Source organism: Salvelinus alpinus, chromosome 30 (assembly GCF_045679555.1).
Source record: "Salvelinus alpinus chromosome 30, SLU_Salpinus.1, whole genome shotgun sequence".
Classification (NCBI taxonomy): Eukaryota; Metazoa; Chordata; class Actinopteri; order Salmoniformes; family Salmonidae; genus Salvelinus; species Salvelinus alpinus.
In genome coordinates, this window is record NC_092115.1 from 28,552,370 (window position 1) to 28,564,134 (window position 11,765).

Consider the following 11,765-nt stretch of genomic DNA (forward strand, 5'->3'; position numbering starts at 1 on the left):
TACATTTTGGTGATCTCAAAAGCAGTAGAAAACAATAAACACAATGTTTGTTTTTGAATCTCAAGCCTGTGATATTTGTTTTATTTATTTATTTTTTAACCACTGAAGCTAAAATCAGAAGGGCTGATGTGATGTTTGTCGATTGGATTACTTTTTCTTATTTATAATATTAGAAATGCACAGTTAACTAAACATTTATTTTATTAAGATTTTAAATTCAGCTTCTTAATCCTCTCCGGTGTGTCCATTTCCCTTTAATGTTGTCTGATATTAGTCTGTCCTTCAATAAAAACCCAGCCACTGGCCAAAGTCAAATGATATACTGACATATTCTGCATCTTCCAGTGCCTTAGTGAATAATGAGACTAATGTCCCCTAAGCATGACTGTGATTAGGGAGTTTTGGAAAGGGACTGCTAGAGTTTTGGAGTTGCTTTGGCTAGGGACACAGCTGTTGTCCTCTTGGGGACACAAACATGACATGGTTAAAGAGCTGACATACTGAAATAAAAGTTATCAACTACTTCTCAACCGAAGGTTTTGGAAATGTTTATACGTGTGAGTGTTTGTGCTGTTTTCACAAAGCACATCACCAAACCAAACCTCTTACAACCACACCAACCCTGAAATAAATATTCTCCACCAAACGCGTTGGCCCTAGTTCCAACATTAATAACATCCCCATCTTAGCAGAGATACCGACTGTAGCATACTGGAACTACTGCCTTAGCTTGGTTGCATTGAACAATTGCCAGGCAAAACCATTCTGACAACAGACAGGTATAGGTTTTAGTGTCTGTGAAATATTGATTTATACTTCATATCCTGTCTGTTTATGTTTTGATCATCTTCTGGCGCGACCCTCCAGTTCCTTCAGGGACCCCTTATGGAACGAGCTGCCCAGGGCTGTGTGTGCCAGGCCAGCCGGTGGTCCTGCCTGTGGGTGGGTGGGTCTGCTGGGTCTGGTTCAGTCCCTCCTGCTGCTGCTGACATATCTGCTATGTTTATTAAGAGGATGACAAGTCTATCAGACCCCATAAGCAGGCTCTTATGCGCAGGAGTTCCTTTGTTACTTTGCGGGGAGGGTGTCATCAATCTTGCTGCCAACGCTACTCTCCTGAGCTGTTGATAGCAAACCAAGATTCCCTTCCTTTCTGCCCGGCCTCTTCCGCCTTTCCTTTCCTCGCCTCACAGGCTGGAGTCAGGCGTAGAGAGCAGGATCAGAGAGATAGGAACGTCTTTCCCGGCATTGAGAGCGCCTCAATCTGCTGGGGGGGGGCGACGGAGCTCCATCCACCACAGGTGGATAGGCTAGGTCTTGGAGTATGGGAAAATTTAATGAAAATATGTTGACAGGTGGTGCTTTGGTTTGAAAAAGAGGGACAGCCAGAGCTGTGACTGAACACATACATCTCTCTCTCTGTGTGTTTCACACACGCAAATGCACACACACACAAATGCACACACACACACATTCAAGTACATATCCACACACAGACCCATACAAACACACATTTCCAGGAGATGGGACACAAATGTGTTGTGTACCTTGTATGCTTCACAATAACTTTTTAAAACCTGTATTCCAGTATTTAAATTTGGTCTTAATATGTAATGACATCTCGTCGTCCCACACCCATCATGTAGCTAGTAGATCCTTAATTCCCCTAACATTGCCACATGGGGTTGCTGTAGATTTATGTACTGTAACGGTAGTGTCTCCCGTCCTCTACAGGACTCCCTGTACTGAGCCTGAGACAGACTCACTGTGTGTAACAGAGATGGACTATGATTTATGGACTCCCCACTCCAGGATTGGCTGAGGTCACTGACTCCATAAATGTATTTGATGAGTCTGTTATTTTAATCTTTCTTTAGTGAGGGGATGTTGGGCCACTGCCCAATCAATACTCAGGGCTATAGTACTGCCAAGATCTCTTATGATTACTTTTCATTGTTAAATATTTTAAAGTCAGGCTAAAATGGTAAAGAGAGATGAGAGAGTAGAAGAGGAGAAAGAGAAGGTTAAACTGAAATTGTGGCTGTCTTCCTTGTTCGGCCCATAGAAATGGAAAAACTATTCTATAGAATTACTCATCTATTTCTACTGAACAGCCTCACAGACTAGATTTCCATTTTATTCTCAAATCAAGGCCAAGCTGTTTCATTCATAAGTCAACAATAGGCAATAACAGGGGAGGTGTGAGGCTGGGCTGCCTTTGTGTGCAAACTGTGCATACAACGCCAAGAATATCAAGTCAATCTCTCACATTAACGTTGGTAATTTGTTTGCTAACGGTTTCCCAGACACTGCATAATTGGCTAGGAGATATTGTTAGTTCAGGTGTTCCATGTAATTGAATTTTGTAATGACAATCCAGTGAATAAAATGGCTAAAGGATTATTAAAAGGAAAAATCGTGTATCTGAGGTTTCTTAGAAAGGGACCAATCAAACCTCTCTAGATTGGTGGATTCATTTCTATCTTCAATCAATGTGTAATTTAGATGCAATTATAGTCGCCTAATTGTCTGGCTAATGTATTTTACATAATCATGTGGAATATAATTATTTTTTTCAAAAGTCCGTAGTGGAATTGGTCTATTTGTGTGAGTCCACTTTAATTGATGGTAGTTCGTATTCCCCATGGGTTTTCATTTTGATTATCACCGTCCTTATTTGATGTTAGAGGAGCATAGTTTATTAAAAGCAAAAAAAATTAATCGCTTGTCATATTTCAAATGTTAAAGGTGGTGTTCAATTATAATTTTGTCCCTGTGCAAATGATTTCATTTGCTAGAATTGTCAGGGTTATACAACTGGCATTGTACTTCAACTAATACAGATTTGTACCCTTTCATTTTCAAATGAACCGTTGATTGCCTAGGTTTATTGTTCATTTTCCACGACTACTAATATAGGTTCCATATGTGTTCATGTGTGAGAGTGTACTTCTGTGACTGTGTATGTCCCTCTTCATGTGCACATTTGTAAATAATAAGTGTACTGCATCCAGCTGGACAGAAGTGTTGACAGAGCCAGATTATATATCTGATAGTAGTTGAGGGGAAAATCCTTGACTGAGTTTGATATAGCTGCCCAGTGCTGACCTGCTGCCTCGGCCCAATCAGTCACCTTGTCCTCCCTTTGACTTCTCACCCCCTGATCCTTCTCTCCGGCCCCAGAGGACCAAGAGAAAACAACCAGAGAGCAGCTCGCCTATCAACATCTCTAGCCTTCTCCTAATCACCTTCCAACTACTAAAACGCTTTAGTCACTTCCAAACTCCCCGTCTCCTCTCTGCTAGGAATTCAATTGGATGTGGAGAGGATTTGATATCTTAAGGCCCTAGGTCAGTGAACAATCGATGGGGGGACAAAAAAACATCACATGCTGTGAGGTAATGCTTTATATGCTTTCTTTATGCTGGATTTAGGACCTCCTATGCATCATGTCTTCAACATCCATCTTTTCAAATTTTATGATTGTGTATTTGCCTACACCCTATCTGTTTTTCTTGCCATTTTTAAACAGTGTGAGTAGCGCCTAACAACAATCACAGACAGAGATGTTCCAATGAAGTGACAGAGAGGCAGAGTTCTATTTGCCATAACTGACATCTTCATCCTATCACTTTCCTTGTTTCTGCACCTTTGTGAATGCTGGCATCTGTGGTGTTTCCATGTGGATACGCTGCAGTGGACTGGGAATTCACAGCATTCAGACAAGGCCACAGCAGCTTGGGTAGGTGGAGAGGAGTGCTGTGCAGGCAGGAGAGAGGGAGAGGGAGATAGAGATGAAGAGGGAGAGGGAGAGGGAAAGAGGGAGATGTCTCCAAGACTGAACAAAATCAATACCTCCTTTGTGTTTTCGGTATTGCATCATGAATAAATAGTGAAAAAGAGACAGCTAGTGAATAAAAGAACAACACGAGTCTGGAAAGACTATTGTAGCACTACAGTATACCCACTGAATAACATAAACACAAATAGGAAAGGGAGAGAGAAATAAATTAAAAGGCCATGCAGCTACCAACCCATCAAACACGTACCCTCGATAAATTCCAAAATATTTCTGCTCTCTCAGCTAGCTTACTTAATTTAATTAATTCCCCACAGTTTCAATTACATTTGAATATGATTTATACCAGCAAGTATACAAAAAACAGGCGAAAAAACAGCCTTGATAAATTCTAATTCCAAATCAAGTCTTACCATGCATTTTTTCTCTTGTACATTTTGTGATTGCTAAAAATGCAATACATAAAGTGTTCTCTCCTAGTATTAAGATAATTAGAGAATTTATGAAATGTGATATTCTGAACCCCTGTAACTCTCTGCTTAGTTAATTAGGCCGTGTGACAAGCCATATTAATTTAATAGGATCCTGACATTGATATAACGCTTAGTATCATGTACAACGAATTACGTTATGCTTTGCTCTCATCTGATACACAATGTACTGTATGCGCCTTATCTGTATGCTAGTTATGATCAGTGCACATTGCTTGCTTCTTTTCCTTGTCCTCAAAGGGTCATATTCCCCGCTCTGTTGGACATTTTGTAGTAGAGAAGAACTTGAGGTCCTAGTACACCCGTAGCCTATCAGTTCAGAGCGTGTTAGCTTTCTCTGAGGGGGAGAAACGGCTGGTTCAAGACTACGACACCAGAGATTCTCCTTCCTCACGTCACACATCCATATGGATCAGTATCTAATTATCAACGTCCCCGCTTGCTATTTCTGCTCTAATTAGACAGTTAGACAAATGTGAAATAGATACATTTGTAGATACACTATAATTATCTTGGATTTTTACGATTTGCAAGACGTGAACTTCACATAATGGTTTTGGTCTAACCTCTTGGTCATTGCTAACTCAAATACATCCACTGGATCATTTAAAGGCCAGGTGCAGTCGAAAACGTGATTTCCTGTGTTTTATATATACACTACAGCTCAAAAGTTTTAGAACACCTACTCATTCAAGGGTTTTTCTGTATTTTTACTTTTTTCTACATTGTAGAATAATAGTGAAGACATCAAAACTATAACACATACGGAATCATGTAGTAACCAAAAAAGTGTTAAACAAACGAACATATATTTTATATTTGAGATTCTTCAAAGTAGCCACCCTTTGCCTTCACAGCTTTGCACACTCTTGGCATTCTCAGCAAAGCTGTCATCAAGGCAAAGGGTGGCCACATAGAAGGATCTCAAATATAAAATATATTTTGATTTGTTTACACTTTTTTGGTTACTACGTGATTCCATATGTGTTATTTCATAGTTTTGATTTCTTCACTATTATTCTACAATGTAGAAAATAGTCAAAATAAAGAAAAACCCTAGAATGAGTAGGTGTTCTAAAGGTTTCGACCGGTAGTGTACGTTTTAAAAAGAAGTTGTGAAAATTATGATAATGCCCTTTTAGTGTAAGAGTTGTTTGAAAAGACTGCTTGACATTTCAGGCTGTTTTGGTGGGATGGAATTTTGGACCCCCTGGTGACATCATCAGGGTTAATTGACCAATTAGAAAGGCGGTTCCAAACTTCTCTGCCAATAACAGCTAATTTTCAGTTTTCCCCTCCCCACTCAGACCCCTCCCAGACAGTCCAAGCAAATTTCTTGCTTGAGAAATTTCTCTTTGATAAGAAACTATTTTTGTTTCTTTTTGAACATTTTAATTGAAAACAATAACACTAACCCAGAAATGATTTAATATTGAGATAAAAACAATGTTTCATTTCTTCACTATATGAGATAAGAACCTGGTATGCATTACTCTGTCTTTGTCCAGCATGTGTTGTACTGTAAGGGATGGTACTGTAAATACTCAGTTGAGACATCAATTCAGTCAGTGCTATGCCTAGAATTACATATAGAACAATGAACAGCGATTTATAGGATCTCTGAGGTGCTATGCCAAACAACTAGGCAACAGAGCAGCGCTTCTTAAAGGGTTCTTCAGTGCAGGTTTGTAAATCAAACAAATCAGTATCAAGCATCAAATAGCCTTTTTGTGTATTACATCTCAACATCCTAAATTATGACATGGTTATCTTGTTGGTAATTGAAGGACAGTAGTTATGTCCTTGAGGGAATAACTTTAGGTGTAATTTGCTCCCTACGAATTTCAATGTCTTCAGTTATTTTCACTTGTATAGGCAGAGTATGTTTGTACTGGGCTCAGATGGTAAACTCAGGCTAGTTTACAGAGCCTGTTGTGTTGCCAGCAACCCACAGTTTCTGACCCTGTCCTCTTTTGTCCTTACTGGTGCTATGCTCAGTTTTTCTCCATCTCCAAGGCAACCACCAGTGCATGCCATTGTGTTGGTATTAGTTTGTCCACTGCTAAGGTGTTGCCTTCGTGTTTGATCACCCCCAGCGCAGCTTTGTCTTTGAGGCCCCATCTTAGCCTCTAAAGCCTTTTAATTACACTGTTTGCCATTTAATTCATAGGGCTCTGGTTAAAAGTAAGGCACTATATAGGGTGGGGGAATATCAGGGTGGGGGTCAGATGGGGAAAGAGCAGTGCCTGCCATTCTGTTTATTTCTAAGGTGCTTGTTTGCTTTGTGACTCTGTTCGATGTATTCCTGTCTGTGGGACAGCCAATTGGGAACATTTTGGAGACGTATGGTCAAACAGAAGCCACAGCAACACAAAAGCTTTGGGAACCTCTCTGCATCTGCATTGCCCATTTCCCACAGTCTACCAGCATGCCATACAGTACGTTTTTATGCCCAAGCTAAAGTACTGCCCTCCCAACCTTTACCCATGTATCAAAGTGTCCTTTCACTCAGCAGGCAGCGGGCACAGTGACATTTGCCTAGTGCTGAATAGAAAGCATTTGGAATACATTTTGTAGGTGATTACACTTTATGACAACAGTGTGAAAACATACACTATATACATAAGTATGTGTACACCCCTTCAAATTAGTGGATTCAGCTATTTCAGCCACACCCGTTGCTGAAAGGTGTATAAAATCGAGCATACAGCCATGCAATCTCCATAGACAAATATTGGCAGTAGAATGGCCTGACAGAAGAGCTCAGTGACTTTCGAAATGGCACCGTCATAGGATGCCACCTTTCCAACAAGTCAGTTCGTCAAATTTCTGCCCTGCTAGAGCTGCCCCGGTCAACTGTAAGTGCTGTTTATTGTGAACTGGAGATGTCTAGGAGCAACAACGGCTCAGTTCCGAAGTGGTAGGCCACACAAGCTCCCAGAACGGGACCACCGAGTGCTGAAGCACATAGCGACACTCACTACCAAGTTCCAAACTGCCACGGGAAGCAACTTCAGCACAAGGACGAATCTGGGTTTGGCAGATGCCAGGAGAACGCTACCTGTCCCAATGCATAGTGTCAACTGTAAAGTTTGGTGGAGGAGAAATACGTTTCTGGGGCTGTTTTTCATGGTTCGGGCTTGGTCCCTTAGTTCCAGTGAAGGGAAATCTTAACGCTACAGCATACAATGACATTCTAGACGATTCTGTGATTCCAACTTTGTGGCAACAGTTTGGGGAAGGCCCTTTACTGTTTCAGCATGACAATGCCCCCGTGCACAAAGTAAGGTCTATATAGAAATAGTTTGCCGAGATCAGTGTGGAAGAACTTGTTTGGCTTGCACAGAGCCCTGACCTCAACCGCATCGAACACCTTTGGGATAAATTGGAACGCCGACTGCGAGCCAGGCCTAATTGCCCAACATCAGTGCCCGACCTCACTAATGCTCTTGTGGCTGAATGGAAGCAAGTCCCCGCAGCAATGTTCCAACATCTAGTTGAACGCTTTACCAGAAGAGTGGAGGCTGTTATAGCCGAAAAGGGGGGACCAACTCCATATTAACGCCCATGATTTTGGAATGAGATGTTCAAAGAGCAGGTGTCCACAAAATCTGTACAACTGAATTAAGTTATTCACTGAATAAAAGGAAAACCATTAAAAATAAGTATTTCATACTATTGGATTATTTGTGACACTTTCCTTCAAATGACAACAAAATGTCAACATTTTAATTAAGCAATTTACTTCCCATAAGAAATAGCTATTTGTTTTTATCTGTGTCAGTGGTAAACACTATAGGCCTATATTTGTGAATGTAGATAAATGTAATTGTAATGATTTAAGATTATTTTCAATTGTTTGATTGACAGTGCCAGATCAAAGTATTCCTGTCATGTAGCTCTACACGTTTTCCGTCAAAAATAATGGAGAATGCTTCTCCTCCATTATATGCTTTTACCATTTTCCTGCAAAGAAATGCGAATCTAATTCTTGCTGAGAAAAGCCATGTATTGTAGTTTAGGGAGACGATGGTGCATGGATTTAACAATCAATAATACTGAAAGCCCTTTAAAATGGCAAGAAATAATATCTGAGGCTAATGTGCCACAAATTCTCATCTAAGACCCGGTGTTCTAACCTCCTTAGAGCAGCCCCTTGAGGAAATGGGAGATATGATTAGGAATTCGTTAGCAGGCTTCTATTTTTATGCTGATGACACACTTTCTCCTCCCGGGCTCCTGATGTTGCTGGCTCTTGACTTTCTCACCGTCTTTCTAAAACTAGATCAGCTCTTTACCACAATGTTGAAACGTGACATGAAGTTCACTGACTCAAAGTACCCAGAGGTGCAGAGTGATACCAGTAGAACTGAGGAAATGGGGAAAGGAGAGGAAAAAAGGCACTTTCTTTCATCTAGTCTGGTCACACATGTTGACTTCATTCATGAGCTTGAATTTGTAAAATAAGAAACAGCTACAAACCACATACAGATAGAATTTAGATTTGACTCTTTATAGTCCTGTGTGTGGATGATTAGCCCTATTGATTTGACTCTTTATAGTTCTGTGTGTGGATCATTAGCCCTATTGATTTGACTCCTTATAGTCCTGTGTGTGGCTTGATTAGCCCTATTGATTTGACTCCTTATAGTCCTGTGTGTGGCTTGATTAGCCCTATTGATTTGACTCCTTATAGTCCTGTGTGTGGCTTGATTAGCCCTATTGATTTGACTCCTTATAGTCCTGTGTGTGGCTTGATTAGCCCTATTGATTTGACTCCTTATAGTCCTGTGTGTGGCTTGATTAGCCCTATTATAGTTCTGTGTGTGGCTTGATTAGCCCTATTGATTTGACTCCTTATAGTCCTGTGTGTGGCTTGATTAGCCCTATTGATTTGACTCCTTATAGTCCTGTGTGTGGCTTGATTAGCCCTATTATAGTTCTGTGTGTGGCTTGATTAGCCCTATTGATTTGACTCCTTATAGTCCTGTGTGTGGCTTGATTAGCCCTATTATAGTTCTGTGTGTGGATCATTAGCCCTATTGATTTGACTCCTTATAGTCCTGTGTGTGGCTTGATTAGCCCTATTGATTTGACTCCTTATAGTCCTGTGTGTGGCTTGATTAGCCCTATTGATTTGACTCCTTATAGTTCTGTGTGTGGCTTGATTAGCCCTATTGATTTGACTCTTTATAGTCCTGTGTGTGGCTTGATTAGCCCTATTGATCAATGACACAAAGGATACACAAAACCAAAACACAGATCAGAATCGAAGTCACGGCCTACCCAATCAGGCTGGTTTAAAATATATAAAAAATTGAAATAAATTATTGGTTGTATTGTCTCCTGACTAATTAGACATTTAGAAAATGCAGTAGGAAGATCATGGGACCTAATTGGCTATATCTCAATCATATGGCAAAATGCAAGCGGATAGCCTACAGCTGGGAAAGCCGACCTATTGCAATATTTCAAAATTCAATTGCGGTATAATTATTTAAGCGTGAAGTGTAGTGTAGTTGATTTTTTTTGGTAGCCCTAGGCTACACCAGGACTAATCTCTTGGCACTATCGGAGAGCGTCGGCCATATCCTCGGTGAGTGCACGTATTCACTGTCTTTATTATTGGGTGAGTCGGTGCCACTGGAAAGTTTAGGACAGTAATTTCCTCCTCCAGTCAAGATGGACGTCATAATGTACAACGAGCCTCCCCTTTGTGCAGGCCTAGATTAGATGGTTACATTCAAAATGAGGTCGCTTTTATTGATCTCAGTCTGTCAGTGTCAGTAGAGTAGCCTAGGCCCACCCTGTCATTTTTGTAGTAGCCTATCAAAGATTCTGATAATGTCTCCGACACATTTCTACGACACTTTACATAATGTGTTTATAAAAAAATATATTCTAGATGGGGCTGAGCTAATCCCTCAAACATGAACCTCACATGCCGCCTATGAAGTTGTGTATTTCATTGTTTGTTTACTGTCGGACTCGGACAGTCAGACTGTTTTGCCAGCGGTGTTGTTGTAAGCGGTTGTAACTTGTGTAGTTGCGCTGCCTATTTAGCACTAAGCCTAATAACGGGCTTGTTTTCCAAGGGGAATTTGTGTTGTTTCTTGGTCACATTTATCATGTGTTATATGCTACATGATCCAATGTGATTGAACAAATTGTCACTTAAATATGTTGAGGTATTTCTGCTGTATTTCTGCTGAAAAATGTTGGCCCGGTCACTTTTATTTAGGTCCAGTCACATGGCAATATCTGCCTACACCACTGACACAGAGCTAAACAGTTTTGTTGATATTCAGCCTGTTTGTATTGTGTGTATGTCCCATCATGTTTGGAGCAGATTACAGTGTATCTGTCCACAGCCCCTCCTCCCCTGGCCCTGTCTTCTCTGTGGTTCAGGTATTGTGTTCTGGCCAGGCAGGCAAACATACCCTTTTCACACTATCATGCCAGCCCAAACTCTACTGTGCTGGCTTGGTTATTTTCCTTTCACAGCACAGTTCCATTCCAGCACAGTTCCAGCAACTATGGTGGTTGCGTAACCAGGCCGGCACAATACAGTTAGACTCTGCTTGGTTCGGCTGAGTAGTGTGAAAAAGGTAACTGGCTTGCCTTGCAGCCCATAGGCCCTGGGTGCTGAGGGAACAGACAGATAGTCACTAGCTGGCCGCAGCATTTGTTTCCCATTGAAAAGGATTACAGATCCTGACGGCCATGATTAATCACCCAGCGGCAGACATCTGAATACGGTCCGGGAAAGGTTCAACTTTTTAATTCATCCCACACGCAATCTATTGAAACCAGCTGTTGGCGGCTCTCCTCTCTCCCTCTCCTAATTTACCTCTCTCTTTTCTTCTCAGTGACCACCACCTTCCACCATCTTTCTCTCCTCATCCATGCCTCAAATAATTATCTAGGGAAGACTGCTTGTTGCAATTGTGTTGGTTTTGGACATCATTTGGGGCTCTTTTTTTGTTCGAGATGGGTTTCTTTCTTCCTTTGTGAAAATAGATAATTGACTTTTTTGTTGAGGCGTTTTGGGATCACTGTTCTGTCAGCAATGAATGACCTTTATGGAGCTCTGTGCATCATATTGTTTTGTGTGTGTGTGTGCGTGTGTGCGTGTGTGTGCGTGTGTGCGCAATCCTACCTAGGAAAATACAGTCCTCCTCAGTACCAGGTGTGAAGACATTAGAGTCAAATAACCTTTGAAAAACCCATTTTCTTGTGAAACAATTATTCATATTTAGGGGTCATTATCCTGTAGGTACCTTTATGTTAGAAGCAGAGGTGCCACCATACTTATAACCAGCAGCCATATAATCAGGGGAGTCATATTAAGAGTCAGCAGGTTATATGGTACAGCCTGAAATCCCAGGAGCCAAATGAACAGGGACAGCTACACTGCTTAATGCAACGTAGCCTAGCAACAGATACCGTGATGGCTGTTGGAAACATACTCTCAT